Consider the following 19,134-nt stretch of genomic DNA (forward strand, 5'->3'; position numbering starts at 1 on the left):
AGGAATTAGTCATTTGTGATAAGATAAATCAGGATAAATCCTTATGGAGAAAGAAGCCTAATGAATGATACTAATAATGGAGAATTTAGTGGAGTTTTGCTTTGTTTCCAGCCTCAATTTCATCTTCTCAGACAGGCTACCTTGTGATTTTGCTCTAAAGAACTCTGGGGGGGGAAACCAGCATGAGATGTACAAAAGCATTACTGCTGGTCTTTGGCCTCACTGGAGCACAGTTGGGTCGGTTCTGAAAAACCCACAGGAAAGCTCTTGTTTGTGCAGTCTTGCTCCCCGAACACTGCAACAGCCAAGTTAATCAAATCCATGCTTGTCAAATCCTCAGTCAAATATAAGATTATCTTTGTTATAAAGAATGTCGTGGAAGCACACCCAGCCCTGACCCCAGCCCAAGCTGATGAATATACATCCCAAGTGGCTGCCTAGGAGCGTTTGGGGCAAAATGTGTTTCAAGAATTCAATGCTTCCCACCCTCTGTACTCATCACTCTTGCAAGAGTCATCTGAATTTGCCATTAAATGGCTTTGTTTTTGAAATGTAGATTATACTTCAGCATTACCAAATGGTCTTAATTTTCCTCAAGAGGGTGACTTTATGGGTCTCATGTCAAACCCTTATGTTTGTAATAGGAGCAGCACAGCTAGTCACAGGGGTGTATGTGCCCAGCGTAACACATAACCTGCTCTGCAGGCTAAAACTTAACTTATCTGTTGCTTTGCTGGAAAAGTATTTACCCCATGGTGTTTGTTTGCATTATCTTTCCTTGCTAATAATTAAGAATGCAAGAAACAATTGACAAAAACTAAGCAGAAAAAGAGACTGGGACATGAAGAGTGAAAGCATAAACCCAATTATTCGTGGTGCATTTGGGATCTCACACTTGGCATATCACAATAACACAGCATAAATTGGAAACTGTCTCTATTTTAATACTCCAGGCCTCCTCAGCATCATCCTTCACAGCACATTAGCGTAGCTGAATGCAAGCGGCTGATGCTCTGATCAGATATATTAGGGACTCTGTTACAGACTGCATTTGTACTGGAGTGGTGGAGACAAAAAAGGAATCAAGAATACCTATTTTTTTTTCTGTAATACTTCTCATCAGGAGGTCTCAGAGTGTTTCAGAAAGATCAGTATAAACCAGATTATACTGTTGTTCCTGGAGCACAATACTTTTGTCTAGGAAAGGGCCTTTTACAATGGAATAGAAGCAGAAATAGCAACCTGTGTGTTACAGGGCCCCACAGCCCAGCCTGGGGAGTCAGCCTCTTAAAATATGCATTCCTCACCTTATCAGAGCAGTGCTGATAATGCCCCATCCTGGGATTTATGCTAATGACTGTATGAGACATGGACTTTCCTTTTCATTTTTAATGTATTTTCGATATAGTCAGGCGCCCTGTTTTGCGTCCATTTGGTATTCAGAGCCTGCTTTGGCCTTATCAGCCCTTTCATCAGGCTTTCAAAAACCTGCTGCTGCACAAAGGCTTGCAGGCTGCATTACAGGAGCCTGCGGTGTTCCTCGTGTGGCAGCCCAGTGGGGGCTTTGCCGTATGTCAGCTCTTGGGTCTGGGGAGACTCTGCTCTGCCTCTGACAAAGCAAAGGAGAGCATCAGTGGTGGCAAGAGCACTATGGGGGATGTGTCTGGCAAGGAACAGATTGAAACGGTTCAACGGCTGCTTTATATTTGGCATCACCAAAGGATCTTCTATTCCCCCACATTACGAGTGCAGCAGATATGAGGTGGCATCCAGTTTCAGTAGGGAGGGAGCAACAGAACTCAGCAAAATATCCTCCAAAATCTTCTGATTCAGAGTCAGACACAGCAGATGACTTCATTTTAGCAAGCCCAGACTGGGGGTCTTCTATGCAGTGCAGGCAGATGGTGGTAGGGGATGGGGTGAATGGGTAACCACCCCAAGACATGTTTAGGATACCACGGTAGGCATAAGGGAGAAAAAGGCTCTGTATGTAGGGGCAAAGTCGTGGTTTGAGCATGGGAGACAGCAAGGCTGCTCTGAGTCATAGCAAGCTGCAACACGTGAACAACAAATTCTCACTCTGAGGAGTAAGTGGGCCTTTGCAGAATATAAAACAGCTTAACCAGGCAACCCTGGCTGCACAGAGCAGCCCATGGAAACCGCCGCTGTGTTTTTATAGCCTGCTGTCCCAAAGAGTGCATGATGCCAGATTACTGGCTGGTGTTAAGTAGGCTCTGCTGCACAGACCCCTGGGGTGACCTAATCTCTCCAGCTTGAATTGTTGCAGTTATTTAGCAACAAGGCACCGGAGGTGCTGCAGAGACGGGTGAAGAGGAGATGCAAAACATTTTGTGCATTACAATATGAGTCTATCTCAGTTCAGTGCTCCGGGACAGAGCACAAAAACAGACATTGTTTAATCACTGTCAGTATAATATGTGAGCTATAAGCTCTGTTTCAGCGTGACGACAGAAGCTCATTTTCTTGCCTCGTCCCCAGCGGATACGCTTCCGCTTGCTCTTGGCACTGCATCTCTTACAGCCGCGGTAGTGCTTGGTGGGGCTGAAAGCAGGGAAATCACAGATTTCCCCAGACTGGAACCATTCCACATTGTGGAAGTGGAATCTCTCTTATTGAGCTATGAAGTGAGACCTCCTCCGCCCCCAGACCTCAGACTTTTGGGACCTCTCTAGTGTATAATGGGGGCAATGTGTTAATGCAGCCCTCATCTAAAGCTTGGCTTTATGGTCCAGTGATGCGAAACGCTGAGAGATGGTTCAATTGCAGCATGATGAACTGCATATTGCTTGGTGGGAATGAGTGCAACACCACCATTCACAGCCCACTTAGGCCTTAATCCTTGGCGTGGTACAGGCTTTACTAGTATGATTTGCACCTATGCTGGCAATCCATCTGCTAAAGATGGTCACTTCAGCTTTCACAGACATCTGTTTCTGGCCTGGCGTAGCTCACTTGGCTCATCTTACAGCAACTGATTGATTTGTGTAAGTTTAACAGGGCTGAGAAACAGAAAGAAACCTTCCAAGATGTTTCAGCTTTCTCCCTCCTCCATCAAAACGTCCGATAAGGTTTTTCATTTACCTTAAGGTGCCTTCAGAATGAAAACACATTTCCATGTAAATGCTGCAGAAGGGGAACAAACAGCATCTGTTCTGCAAATATTAAATGTGGGCAGTACATTAATAGACTTATCTTCTTTATTGTGATTAGCCACATTTCTGCCTCAGAATTTTGGCCTATCACTCAACAGAAACTGTAATCAGGATGTAATACATCCTATTGGCAAATTACAGCAATGCATCTGTTCAAGGCAACAGCTGAACCCAGCAATTTAAGCTAGGTTTTGTTACACACAGGGCAAGACTCCAGTGAGGATATTAGTGATGTGAGCTAAAAATAATAAGAGTTGAATCCTGTCCCACTGAAGTTGATTCTGACATCATTTTTCATGGGAGGAAGTGTTTTGCCAAAATCAGGAATCCAACATGTCTCAGGGGTATCCTCAGTGGAGTCAGAGACTCCGAGAGCAAAAAAGCTGTAGTGAGATCACCCCTCTGCAAAGGTGGAAGGATGCCTTCTCACACTGATTTCTAGGTTACTATGCACCAAGAAATGTTTCAAGTGAGAAAACATGCGAAATCTCACTACAGAATACAGGGCTCAGAGAAGACTTAAAGTGTGCTGTGACCAAGTCTAAATTTTCAGCTCTTTTCCATCTAGAATGTAACAGTAAAGGGTGTGTTATCATACCAAAGAGCATGAAAAGTGTATTTAACTTAATTTTAACTTAAAATTTCAATATTTCAGTTTTGCTGAGTTCCAAACCAAAATGAAAATAAAAGCTGTCACAATTCTTGAGAAATCCTGCAAAAATTTTATGCAAAAAATTACTATCTTTTTTTTATTTCAGAAAAAATTATAAGTCTTTATCATAAAATTATATTCATGCTATCAAGTACCAAATTATTCTGTGTAAGCTATTAAAAGCATTTGAACTTAACTAGTAAGAATAGGGAGCAGCACTACACTGCTTTCTAGCTAAAAAGTGACTCTTGTCCATTTTGCAAAGGGTTTCAGCGTCCTTATCAAGGTATCAGTATTCTCTGCAATTCCTAGACAAGCAGCTGTTTCCAATATCCTTGTGCTGGCTGTCACCAGACACCATATTCTCTTTGAAAAGAGTTTGAGTTCTTTTCCCTAAACACCTTCAGTTCAGATGGAATTTACAGGGTTAATAAAAGCATTTCAGAGTCATGAAAAACAAAGTCAGAAATCAGCACTTCCTTTCCCTGGTGAGCTGTTTTCCTAGAAGCATCTTGCATCAAACTTATCTTCTTTCTAACATACTTAGGCAAACTTTCAGGAGGATCCTCAAGCTTCCAAAATCATGCTGCCACTGGGCTAATGTGGATGTAATTATGGAGTTATTTGATACAGAATGTCAACCACGATGTATACAGAGATGTATGTCTTACATCAGAGCTGTAAATCAGACACACTACAAAATCTGTTCTCTTCCTCCTCCTTATTTAAAAGCTAGGACCTGTCAGATGAAACCACAAATCTGGTAGATGGCCCTCCTTGCATCAAGCCTTTTAATATTCCAGTTCATGTTTGTTTCTGAAAACTCTCTGCCAGCATTTCATTTTCCTCTCATACTGATACTTAATGCCTTAAGTGCTTGGAAAGATAAACACTGGCTTTAAGCAGTACAATCTCATGATCAGTTTATCTGAGGATTATTACACGAGTGCACGGAGGAGTCAGTCATAAATTGAGCACATTTTTGCCGTGGGTGATTTAATTGCAGTGAATGGGATGGCATACTACAAGAATTACTGACCTGGGACACAGAGGAGATTGCATCCAATTAACAAAACCTACTGTGATGGGGCATCAAACTATAGAAATGTGAACCATGCTGCCTTGGGCTGTGGGTGAAGAGAGAGGATGATGTTTTGCTGGGGGCTGACCTGGTATCATGCAGCTGAGCACAGCACGACAGGACAAGAAGAATCAGTGGCTGAAGGCTGAAGACAGACAAATTGAAACAGCAAACTAGACACACATTTTTATAAGGGAAGGTGTTTAACCTCTGGAAGAAACAGTCAAGGCAATTGATTCACCATTTTCTTCTACTACACAAAGCAAGAATGCTCTCTTTCTGGAATAAATGCTTGAATAAACCACTGGGCTCAACAAAGAGGGGAAATACAATTGCCTGCTGTGCACAGAGGATTAGATTTGATCTCATGTCTCTTCTGAACTCCAAGCATCTTCGCTGTCTCAGGAACTATATAATACAAAGTGCATTTTCACTAACTCAGATTCATTTGCAGTCACAAGGCATACATAAGCTAGTTGTACTCTAGGCTGAGTAGACAGGGCAAAGAGCTGAAGTAGTAATGTCTTAAAGCGTTACAGCTGGATCCAAAGATAAAACTTGTCTCTTACAGCCATAAGGTTCTCATCCTTAGATAAGGATACACAAGCCTTTGTTTGCAATAGTGCTTCTTTTTCCTTTCAGCGCTATTTTGAATAGATTAAGTTGTCTGAAGTAGGACTTATGATAGTAGCCAAATGCTACTTTCAGCACAGCCAGAAAACCTGAAGCCTTCCAGTGGGAAAAGAATTTATGAATTGATGTGGAATTAAACTAAAGCAGCACAAGCTCATCCTCTTAAATGTAAACCAGGCAAGAAACCAAGAAAGTTTGGTTTTAGTGCATGTTGGATAAAAATGATGTGCTGGGAAAGAGCTCTGATGGAAATGTAAGGGCAGATTAAAAGAAGGTATGGAACTGGTCACTGGCCCCCAGCTGCCTGATCTGCCCTCGTGGTAAATGCTGCCACCCCACACAATTGCCTCTGAACCTGCTTGCAGATCACTGAGTTTTCTTCTCAGTAGATTAACAGAAACTGGAAGTCTTTGACAGGATAAACAGCAAGAATACATAAAGCTTTCACTTAAGCCAGAGGCACAAAACAGAGCAGCGACCTCAAATAGTGCCTGTGGAGCTGGGTAGAGAAATTCTGGTTCTGCTGTTGTTATGAACACCATAAAGTAGTACCTTTCACTCAAGGCGGGAGGGCACAATGCTGGAAAATTGAAGTAAGAGCAGTGAAATGTATGCTCAAATTTCTGCTTTTAACATTCGAGCATTTAAACTGCTTCCAGCAAGTCAATCTCGCTGTTTGCAGAAAGAATGCATGTTATTTACCAATCCTTTATGCAGCATAAGAAAAAAGGGGAGGAGGTTGCTTTGAATGATGAATCCTTTGAAAAGCAATAATGGTTGAATCTGGAACTAAGGTCAGAGAGGCCTGTTAGGGCAACTGCCAATTAATTATTGCCTTATTAATGTAGTTATCCCTAATATTAATGCACAGCATGCAGCTTTTCATTCTGCAAGGATATTTTTGGGGCGAATTTTAAAATCTGGTTAATGGAGAACGTCCATGTTCTGCATTCACCAGCTTGCAAACACCCCTCACAGGCCAAAATTCCCCTGGGGTTTAGCTTTATTGGAAATGTAAATCACAACAGCAAATCAGCTTTCACTGTAAACTTCTTTTCCAAGCTTAACTGTCCCCAAGGCTGCTCCCTGGTGACATTTCATTGCCAGCCTGCAATTTCTCATTTTTATTTGGTTGCAACTTGTAAAACCAATCTGCAAGTGTGATCCAGCAATAATTACTCCGTTCCTTTATGCAGGGTGTAGTATTTGAATTGAGCACAGCTCTGCATTTACAAGCAGGTTGTCAGAATTACTACCCAGTAACAAGTTATCTTCTCAAATACACATAAATAATTCTGAATTTACATTTTACTACATTATTTATACCAACAGATGTCAAGGCAAGCACACACTTGAGTCCTTCCTGAAAACTGGTACTAATTTCAGTTTGGAAATACATTTTCCTAATGAAAAACACATTAGAGGCAAGGATGTTTTCAAAGCAACTGGTTCTGGCATTACACTTTGAAGCTAAAGATATGTTGTTTTTTTTCTAAAGGGATTCCACAAGATTCACACATACTTGGGAAAACAAAAGGTCTTTCTGTCTGTGTATGAAAATTGACCCATTGCTGGACCAAGAAATCCCAGCTAGCAAACAAATCTGCAATGGTGATAGATCATTTGGGGACTTCTTTACAATGTAGGTTCTTGGACCACTCATAGCAGTGATTTTTGAAATTCTTTGCTTTTGAAAGGTTCTTTGTGAAGGAAATGTGGTTTAGATTGAATCAGGGATATGGGAGCTGGAAGAGAAACAGAGTCCACTTTCTCATTAAACAGAGTACTTTTCATGTTACAGGCACGACAGACCAGTATAAATCACAGATAGGCCTGAAATTCTCTATTTGAATCTGCAGCCAGATTTGACCTTCCACTATATTTCAAGAGAACAGAGAAAGACACATCTACAGTTTGCATTCAGATCTGGTTCATAAATCAGTATGAACAGTAAGAAGGGACCAGAGAGCTTCTCCTTTGGCAGCCTGGTGTACAAGATCAATTGATGCATGAGATGGATTCAGGATAAACCTCTATGGAGCCCTGAAAATACCTGCGAGTTCTCAGACTTTCCTAGGCACTTCCAGTATTTTCCAGGATGAAACTTGTGAACTCTTACTTGTCTTTTTACACACTTACACGTTCTTGTGGCTGGACACCCTGTAGGTTGCTGCAGCAATTAACTAACTTATTTCCACAATTCCTTTGTGCAAATTAAGTTACAGCGATGTCTCCTACCCTTATGTTGTCTGATGCAAGCTCTATTTGTTACCCTATAACTGAAATTGTACCCCATTACCCTCTTCTACAGAACAGCCTTTCACTTTACCAGGCTTTTGGATCCACATCATGTTTCAACAGTTACAAACTTGGTGTGGTAAAAGTATCACCAAAGAAAACTCTCTACAAATAGTAATAAGGTCCCATGTTGCCCTCTCACTCTTTCAGAGAGAAAAATGATCATTTCAGCAATGAAGTACAAAAGAAATGAGAAAGACCTGTTGTTGCAGGTCATCTGATTCTTCTCTCTGTTACTGTTGGTTAAATGGAAAGGAAAAAACCAAACTCAGAACTGTGATTTGTTTTTTTACATCATGTATTCATATTTTGATGTTGGATTCAACCACATGAATTATTGTTGAGCTACATCTGTTAAAGAACACAGTCCAGGTACAACCAGCATCTACTGGCTCCTGCTCATCTGAAATCAATCTTTATAGGACCGGATACAGAGATGTTGCTGTGACATGTAAGGGTAAAAAAATTGTACAACCAGACAGAGTCAAAGTGTCTGTAAAGTGAAGCCAAAGCTTTTAAGCCTCCGGCAAGATTGTGTTCTTAAATGAGTACACAAAAGAAGGATAATTTGATTCATAAGTAACATTACCTTTCCTTTACCTCCTCTCACGCCAGGTTTCACCATAAATAAATCAATTGCACAGAGCATTAAGCATACACCTGTGATACTGCAGATCTTCCCCACTATGCTGGTTAGACAAGATCAGACTAATCTCGAGCACAAGGAAAGATGTCCTGAAAGAGTTTTCAAGCAGTGAATACTACAGAAAAGATGTCTGGAGATTGGGCACCATGCTGGGTATCTAATAAATTTAAATGGTGTTTTTCAGCACGATCACAGAGCCAAGATGTTCTACTTGATGAGCTCAGGAAGAAATGATCATTGAAAGGGATGTATTATAGTGCTCTGACTTTGACAGCTTCATCACTGCAGTGTGGTTGCATTTTTACGCCTTCCTTCTAGCGTGACAGCTTCACATTGACTGAAGGAGAAGCTTAACATTGACAATGGGTCATCCCCACTGCTGTGATTCCTCTAGTAGCTGTAATCTCCTTTTTCATGTAGTTCCTTGAAAAGTATCCTACACAATGAAGAGTTTTTCAGGATAACTTAAAAATGTAAAATTGATAAGATGCTTTTTGTTTCCTCAATCATTGATCTTTGCAAGGCCTATGTGAATGGCTTTAAAGGAGAGCAGTATTTTCTGTATTTGCTTGCTACCCAGTGATGCAGAGTTCCTACACTTCCATCCCAACAGGTCATCACAGTGCATCAGATGGCAAATGGCAGCAGACTGGATCACATTCCTTTCTAGTTTTTATTTCCTTTAGCTCACCCGTGGATCAGCAGAGAGACAGCTGAATTCAGAGGACACCATCAGAGCCTCTAAATTAGCGTTTAACTTTTCTCTGACTTCAGTGCTTGGGATAATCTATTTGGACATCAACATGGTTAGGGATCAGTTAATTTCCCCAAGCTGTCAAGCATTCCCTCCAGGAGCAATAAGCAATACGCAATTTTATCAGAGGCTTAAATTATCTCCTGTGTCAAGTTCCACATTAATTTTGAGCAATTAGCAGGGATGTCTCCTTTGGGGCCGTTTACTCAATTGCTCTGTTCTTCATAACACACAACCAGTGGGAAAACGATACAGATAAGTGAAGGCAGTATCATCTGTACACCCACAGATCATAAAAGCAAACCAAGCTCATAAAACACACCTAATTCAACATCACCCCAGACAATTGTTGTCCAGGTTTATACAGACACTTCTACCAGTTCATCTTGTGTATCTTCTAAGTACCAAGGCAAGAAGTCAACCATTAGTACGACATAGACCTACAGCAGCTTGGATTTAAAAGGCAGAACTTCCACACTGCAGTGAAGGAAGACTGTGGCTCTATAATCAGAAATTTATCTCTAAGTGTTTGTATCTGACATCTTATATTGTAAATTAGATTGTTAGGATGAGGGTGGTCTAGGGCTTGACTGCTGATTGAAGGTTAGATTACAAATTCCTTGGTGAAGGGACTGCTTTTCTACGTCTGTACAACACTTTAAACCAGACTGGCCTCATTCATAAGCAGACTTTGAGATGCTTCCATAACTGATGCATGTTTTCAGTGGTCACATGCAACCCAGCCTGACAAAAGGAAGAGATGTGTTCAGAAAAAATAACTGACCCCAGCAGCATCATCAAAGACAACAAAGCAGGAGATAAAGAAGATTTCAAAGAGACCTTTAGAAACACAGATCAGTAGAAGAGACTATTGGAGTTGACCGGAATATTTTTAGTAAAAAAAAAAGTATAACTCAATAGCCAACATTCTCTGTGTGTCCAACACTCTAGGAAATTTTACATTAACATTTAGGAATAGGCGTGCATTTTCTCCTGCATAGAAGCATTTTCCCTCTTCTATTTTCAGAGCACTCTGGAGCTCTCAGATAACCCAACTCTGTAAATGAATCCCAGCAGGAGACTATTTAATAAAGAATCTTTTTTAAGATAAATCTTTTCTACAAAGGTGGAAATAATGCAATACCCTACAGTCCTTTTCAAAAGAAACAGCATCAGAGAAGTTAGATGTGGAAAAACCCTTTTTGATCATCCTAGTCCCTTTCTCAATACAATAGGATACAGGATTCCAGCCCAAAACACAAGTGACAGAGATGCAGCTGTGCGGTGGGATATATGGTTATGGCAATCACTGAGACTCATCTGGAGATGCCTGAATTTCATTACGCTGTTCCACATCGTTGCCACTGACCCTGTAATGTCCTTGCACTTACTCAGATCTGTCCAAGGGTGCTTTCTACTTATTTTGGTTGTTAAAGAGCCACAACAAGAGCCGGGGCCTGTGCTATAGCTATTATCCTTGCATTGCTGCACCTCTTGATAGTAATAGCAAGGGCAGCTAACCAAGGAACCTGCTTTGTCTGCTCCAGATTAATAGAAAATTGTCTCTACTGGTGTTTCCTCACATGTCCAAATATACTTACCTCTTGAGTGGGCCTGACTGTAATATAATTGGCCAGTCTGACACAAGAGTTCAGTTTATTGCTGGTTCCTAAAGCGCCCCAGGTTAAGAGCTGCGGTTTGCTCTGGCAGAATCAGATGGTTTAATTTTGCTTAGTCACAGATAATGGTAATTGTGTGTGCCTTCTCCAACTGACCAAGTTAGCACTTTCTGGCTCCCTATCTTGCTTTGAATTGAACTATTGAAGCAATGGCACTGTGCATGTGTCAGATAGCTGCAGTGTCTATACTGGTACAAGTTTGCATTTTACTCTGTACTGTGGAGAATTGTCCTTGTTCATGTCAAGCACTTTGGTAATTGAGCTGTTTATTTATTTGCTATCTTTGTCTTATGATTGCTGAGCACATTTTTTCCAGCCTTCAGAATTTTTCTTCTTTAAAGTCAAGGAGGAACATTTGGGCACCTTCCTTCAGCAGGTTTTTCTGGACAGATATTTCTAATACACAGGTATTAGCATCCCACCTGTGTCCCCGATGTGTCTGTGGGAAGCCAAGTTTGCTGGCTCTCCTGAGACTCGGTTCTGCTGTGACTTATGACAAGGAGAAACATCTCCCCCCTGTCAGATGAGCAATCTGGGCCTCAGAGAGGAAATCTTCCAGCTTTGCATTTCACTTCACAAGCAGGAAAATCAGCAAAGTGAAAAATGTGCAAGGTCTCATGTACTGTCTGACAGCCCAAATGGTCAGAGGACTGAACTGAAAGTCTTCTGTTTAATCATTAGTCCCCCTCTTTTTCTCCCATATATCCACAAAGTAACAGGACACCTATCCAATTTCATTTTGACTGAATTTCAGATAATAAATGTTTTAAAACACAGCCATGGCTTTAGAAAACACTCATTGTTTAAAGAAATTATGACTATTGTTTCAAAGAGTACAGCAAGGTGAAAGCTCTGATTAGTGAGGGTGCTCAGTGTAAACACACCAGTGTTTACAAAATACTTCCTCAGAGTTTTGTGTTTGCAGTGTAAAGCAAGCCACTTCTGACTTGTATTTCCCAGCCCTGCAGCTCATACATTTACTGAGTTCAATGAAAGCCGTGTTATGTCCAGGACGTGCCAAACGACCTGTTCTGGGTTTTTATTCTGCTTGCAAGCACAATCACAGCAACTGCACTTTGCATTAACCCCCCAGTGAGTCCTGCAAGCTGCTGTTTGCCTTTTGTGATATGCTCTGGTCCTCCAATTCAACCCAGTTGAAAAATAATCTGAGAGCTTGCTCCTTCCCCAGCTTTTTCTTGTGTTAAACAGTCACCTTTCCTCACGTGCTCAGGAAACCATCTCAGTTACGTCTTTATCCTCAGACACTAGGCACTTCCCTGGCTGTTAAGAGTTTTCCAGTTCCACCCAGTGCAAAAACATCAGGGATAAGAATGCTACAGATGTACAGGAAATAAAAACCCTAACATTTTGCACCATCAACTTAAAAATTATTTGGAGCCTTGGCAGAAGGGCAAAAAGCCATTTTGGCTTACAGTTTTCTTCACATTACCAGTGAGGCCAAGGACACTTTCTGCATCTCTGACATGAGCTCCACTGATGAACTGTTCCTGAGATAAAAATTGACTTCCTGACAGATGTTGATGATGATGCAGGGTAAAGATGGCAAAGGAGCTGTGGGCAGGCAGAATATGAAAGAGCAACTAAAAACCATGCATTTGGCAAGTGAGACACAGTGGCATCAGGCTGTCTGTCACTCTGCCTTTTTGGTGTGATAAATATTAGCCAGTTTCTTTTTCAGATGATGCTTCACAGAAATAGTCAAAAAGCCAATCATCACAACCGGCGTCTTCATCACCACAACATCCTGCATTCCCCAGTCCTGCTGCTGGCATAAACATGAATTTGAATTCCAGGATGCCTGGACAGGAGAATCCTCTGTGTTTATCCTTTTCCAACTTAGCTTCCTGGCATGATGCTATGCTGTGGTTTGAGAGAAGACAGTCACAAGTTACAAAGAAGGAAATTCTGATCACACCTAATGTTCACAAAGAGAGTGGTGAAGCACTGGAACAGGGATCCAGAGAGGCTGGGGAATCTCACTTCTTGTGAAATTTCAAACTCTGTGAGGACAAGGTCTTTGCACCCTGATCCAACTCAGAAATTAGCTCTGTTTTGAGTCTGAGCTTGGACTATGTGGCCTCCAGAAGTCCCTTCCCATCCCAGTTTGTCTATAAGGCTGTAATTCCAAATTTGCTTTGTGCAAACTGAAAAAAAAAACAAACCCCCACAAAATGTTGTGATGCTTCTAGCAAAACAAAGCTTTTTTTGACACAACCAAACCATTTTGTGTTGATTTCAAGACACCATTTGCATATATATAAAGAACTGTAGAAATAGTATCTGAACAGTGACATTTATTATTTCTTCAAAAGTAATAAATAACAAATGAAAAGAATTTAAGCAATTAAACTTATTTTTCCCCTTCAATGCTAAACTGAACTGATGTATTCCGGGGGAAGCTTTTAGCTTGTCCTAAAGAATGTTCAAAAAAAACCCAACCCAGCATGTTCCAAGGAATTTTTGTCCCATAGGGTAATTTTTATCCACTTGCATCCGGCAATTGTTCTGTTTTTTCTTTGAAAAGACCTCAGTTTGATCAGTTCAGCTTTCCTATACTGGTTTACATTTATTTCCAACAGGAAGACATCTCTTAACTGAATTAACTGAGTATTCTGCTAGTAACTGGAAATCTAATGCAACAAGCAATATCTTTTTCTAGCTATTGCAAGAATGGAAAAAGGGCATTTTGGACAAATTAGAGGTATTAATATAAATGTGTTTCATATACTGGGCATTGTTGAACTGCCACGGCAATTACCTCCATGGAGATTTCTAAAATATCGATAGTTTACAAAGATAAACATTTCCCTATTGATCAGACTCATTTGGAGGCCCCCAAAGTTACTGATAGTATGTGTATCTTCAAGGCCCTGTGTTTCAAAGGAAGTAGAATTAGTTTGGATGCAATTTTAATTCTACATTCCTGAGTTGTTGTAGGAACAGTTCAAAATTCACCTTTCTTTCAGTTTTCATTCAGCATGAAAATGTCAATGATGCGATTTGCTGTAGTCAAAAGAAAATGACAAGAAATGAGGTGGTTCAGAATTACTTCAGCTGTTAGTATTTAGTGTAAATACAAAAAAAAATACTCAGGACCAAGAATGTATAAAGAGTCTTATAAAAAACACAGGCTTTTAGATGTTGTAATTTGCAAACACCTGGGATTCCAAGGGGCACTTCTAAGGGATCCATAATACACTACCAGGAATAGAAATCTTATTGTGAGTAGGCTTAAATTTACTATTCAGTGACCACACATCTAATAGAGAACCTAAAGCTTAATAAATAGCTGAAAACCTCTTCATGGAATAGATTTGCAGCCAAGTATTTGAGTAGTATGTGTCTTACTTCTGCAAACAATGATTTATTTCACAACAGACGCTCAAGGAAGGAGTGAGTTCCCATCATACCAGATGGGAAGAAGCTGGCTCTGGTTCTATTTTTGCTGCTGCTACTAAGCCATTGTCTGACTTGTGGCATGGCACTTCCCTTCGCTGTGCCTCCATCCCTCCCCAGCCTCTCTGAATCTAGACTTTCAGAATATAATTTGTCCAGGTATGGGCTGCATTTTATGATGCTTTTATATAAGACTGAATACAAGATACTCACTCCTAACTAGGATCTTAATAACCCAAATGTTTCTGTAATCTTTCCTATCATAATAATCCTATCCAGTTGTCTTACTTAAAAAAGAATCAAGTCTTGATTGAGACTACTTTACACGTTCAGGTATTACTCTTTTTTTTCTTGCCTTTGATTTTTGGTTTAGTGCCAGGAGTCCATCCATTCCAGGAGTTCTGTGCTTTTTATGGACTTCAAGAAATTGAAGTAACATCTTTCCCTACACACTTTGATTCTCTTTGGTTTTGGAGGTACATTTTTTATTATTAAAAAAAGAGTCAGCAATAATAACTATCTGACTGGAGATTCTGCCTCCCAGCAGAACAAAATACCCTGCATGGTTCAGAGCATCAGTGTTATGACATGGCAAAGTTCCATCTCTGGAGCTCTCCTCCGTGGGTAACGCCTTGGGGCTGCACTATGTGTTCTGTACACAAACTGTGCAAGAAAACAATGAGCATTATCAAGAATTAATTAATTACCATTTTCCCCTTTCAGCACAGATTATATTTAACAGAGGGAGAAAGACAAAACAGTTGTACTGAAGGACCAACAACAACATAGCTCAGAATGGACTCTGTCTCTAAATACATCAATCAAAGCCTTCAGATTTGTAAACATCCATGCTCACTCTCCATCAGGGCTGACCTGCAGGGGTACTACAATAAACTGCTTCAGGTCTCTGTGGCTCACGATGGACTGAGCTCACTGTAAAATTACTCTTTCTGGGAAGCCTCTCCCTTGTTTACTGCAATTCCTTGTTTTCTGGAACAGACTACAAGATTGTTCTGGCTATTGTGAATGTGACCTCAGATGTCTTAATTATTATTTCTGTTACCATGTTTAGCAACATGGTCAAGGGACCACAAAGAAATGCCCCCAGTTAGTGTGAAATGTTCACCTGGCACCTGAGCCACACAAGGAAGTAACTCCTTGAGTCAAAGTGCCCAAATTGGAAATAGGTAATAAAACGTTATCACATGACAGCACACCTCACAAAGAAAAGGTGTCCTGTTGAAATACTGAAAGCAATGAATGGCTTCAGGCCACAAAAAAAAAAAAAATCCAAAAAAGCTCAAGCAAATTTGCAATCAGGGATCAATTCCTTTTCTCAGTAGGAAAACTACTCCTAAAAGGTACAAGAATTCGTTTTCTCAGTTTGGAACTGCTACTTGCTTTACATGAAATTATAATTTATTTCCTTAAAATCAGATGCTATTAACCAAAAAAATGTATTAAAAGAATCACCTTGATTTGCTAAGCTTTTCCTTGGTTTGACAAAGTGTTTAAGCTATTTCAGGCCTAACTGCTTCAGTCATTTATACCAATGAATGTCTGGCAGTGGCCAGCTTAGGAAACCTTCATGTGGACTGGGGAGCAATAGTGTTCCATTCTAGCCACAGCTGGAATGTTTCACAGCTGCTTTCTCATTTGGTGACATCTCATTGGACTCTTAAGTTTTCCCAGTACTTAAGGAAGAGTTCTCTGCAGTGGTTTGAGTGTGCAGCTCTGCTCACTTCCCTGGTCACAGGACCAGGAGAAATGGCTACCCTGATCCTCCTTGAGTGCTCTGAAAAAGCACTGCTGCTTTCTTCAAGCATCTTCCCACGCTTCTGGATTGAGGCCTGGTTCTGTGATCATTAATACCAGACCTCTGCACTGCTGGTCTGCCAAAAATACACATTTGGTGTGGATCAGGCATTGGCACATGATCGCATTTCTGATGTAGTTGGAGTGCAGGACGCAGTGTTTACACTTGTGTTTCCCTGCCTAGAAGAGGACAGACAATTTCTGATACCATAAAAGCATTGGAGCAGTAGCTGCAGAAAACGCCTCATCTGGGAGTGAGACTTGTGATCCAACAAAAACTTGTGATTGTTTTTTAATACATCTGAATAGGTGAATTTGCTTACTCTGGATCAGTGCTCTGTGTGATGTGATTCTGTGTCATGACTTTTCTGATCCGACACAAGGAGCTCTTAAGCTGGATTTATTGTATTCTTGAATCATGACCTCAGGGATTTGTAAGAGAAATCAGCTGCAGCCAAATGCCAAAGATTTTAAGGCAATTTACAAGTGGAATCCTGGTCATACTGCAAAAACATTACATCATTACAGCAAAAAATCTGTATTCGTTTGGGGACAAAACCATTTGATTGCTGAAACAGGAACTTTCTATCGGAACATATGGACCACGTTCAGGGTGACTTAAATTTCTGGTCTGAATCTCCAAGGAGGGGAATATCCATTCTCTAGGAATGATGGAGTGTCCATCCCACACTTTCTCTGGAAATGGGCTAGAACAGACTCTCACCAGGATCCCGAGCATCCTAACACTTTCCCACCCACCCTCTTCACTGAGAAAGCCACTGCAGTATTTCTGCCCCACTACTGCATTTTAGGTTGCCCATGTTTTACCCTGGTTTAGGCATTAGCTAGGAAACATTAAAATGATCTTTGTTTTGGAGAAGGTGTTTAAGCCTCCTGTATCTCTCATAAGTGTCCTTCTAGCCAGTGACTAAGTAATCTGAGCTAACGTCTCTCTAAACATCTAACTAAAACATTGGTGTGTTATCAGCACTGTTCTCAGACTAAAGTCGAAGAGACAGCACTGCACCAGCTACTAAGAAGGAGAAAAATAACTGTTACAGCTGAACCCAGGACACATATATAACCGCAGGATGTGGAAAGTACCCCCATCCAATAAAAATTTCGTAAATATCGACATCCTTATCAAATTCTCCATTGCCAAATTTTCAGGAGCACTAAACCAGCTGAGTTACTTTTTATTATTACTTCGGTTAAAACATGAATTTTCTTTCAACTGATAAATGACCTTAGCTGGAAAATTATTTGCATTATTAGAGTGTAGTGGTTAACTCAGGCAAGTTGATCACAGAATACAATGCAGAGAACCTTTGCCTACTTGAATAAGATAGCTATAAAAAGAAAAAAAGGAATATGTGCTATCTCTTTTTGAATTAAATTGCCTGTTGCAGGAGATGTCACTTTATTCAGCATGAACAGAGCTTAGATGAAATGAGGAAGGAGAAGAGAAAACAAGACTGAGAAGACACTGGGATAAAAAAAAGAAGGGAAAACATACAAAAGAAAATTAAAAGGCTAAAGGAAAGAATGAATATTTTTTTGCTGTATTCTTCAAAAGGGTCAAGGGAGAAATATGGTGACATTGAGACACACAAGAAAGAAGAGGACAGAACTGAGCTGTGCTCTGTACTCTGCTGGTTTAAGGGAATTTATGCTGTACTTGCAGCAATTCAGTCAGAGTTGGGCTCTGATTTATACCAAGAAAAGAAACCTCTTAACCGAAACAATTTCGATGCAGCTACCACAGACTCCCTTGTAATTGTGCTTGGGAGCAAGGCAAAGCCAAGGCCACAGTCAGAACAGACTAGGCTGAGCCTTGCTTTCAACTCAGAAAATCTTCAGGCAGAACATGTAATTTCAGAAACTAGCTTTAAACACTAGGCTGATATAATTCTGCTGTGTTGAATCCTTTCAAATTATATATGTGGATATTAAATTATGTAAATAAATTTATCATGGATGCAATTAATTACACATGGCCATGAATATAAAGAGGTGTGTCATGCCAAAGGCCAGGGAGAGGCCCCTCCAAAATTCAGAACAAGACCATCTGGTCTCATTTCAGTATGACAACAGCCTCTTTGATAAGATCTCTGGGGAAGTCTGTCTGCAGATTACAGCTACTTGTGCCACTATGGGACCGTTCAGAACTGGAAGGTATTGCCAGGCTGGACCTTTCAGGTCTGAAAACTTGGTATCACTGAAGGGACTCACCCAAAGAAGAAAAGATAAAAATTGGAAGATAACTTTTGCATAGATACGTCTGCATGGAAAGAGTCCAATCATTTCCAGGGTCATTCTCTTTAATTTCCATATACAACCCATCTCAAAAAAGCTACAGGATCTGAAAAAAATCATGCACAAATTCAGGTCAGTCTAATGAATACCAGGTTGTTATCTATGCTTCCTGGCATTGCTCATACACTTTAGAAAATTAGAACATTACAGTTATAATTATGCTATCAGAAGCATTGGCTGTAGTGATTGGATGCCTGCACTTTGCTCCCTTTTTGCTCTTTCCTCATTCACCTTTTCAGTTACGCGAATGAATAGCACATGAACCAAGCACCACTTCGCATTTGATATTCTCCAACATTCAGTTTAGTTTGATTAATTTCTGAGAATACCTTCAGCTCTAGATCAGACAACCTCTCGCAATGACAGCTTTTTAGAGTAACTTCAGCATCTCACATAAAAAGGAATTTAAATCCTGCCTCTCACCGTACATCACCTTTATTGTCTGCATGGCAGGTCTGGACATACCTCAATTCTCTGCCTATCAACTAACCTTGCTTTAAACCACTATTTGATCAAGTGAAAAGGAAACCATTCTTGTAAATATCTGGAGATTTATGGAGGTCTAGGAGTGCAGTGGACCCATTATTTTTTTTTTACAGTGAATCAGGACATGGTTTATGGTCTAATCACCATGCAGACACACACTTTTAAAGCCTTTCCTAGGTGCATG

The sequence above is a fragment of the Pezoporus flaviventris genome, unplaced genomic scaffold, assembly GCF_033815535.1.
Source record: "Pezoporus flaviventris isolate CSIRO_AGI_PZ_B2104156 unplaced genomic scaffold, CSIRO_AGI_Pfla_v1 ptg000082l, whole genome shotgun sequence".
Classification (NCBI taxonomy): Eukaryota; Metazoa; Chordata; class Aves; order Psittaciformes; family Psittacidae; genus Pezoporus; species Pezoporus flaviventris.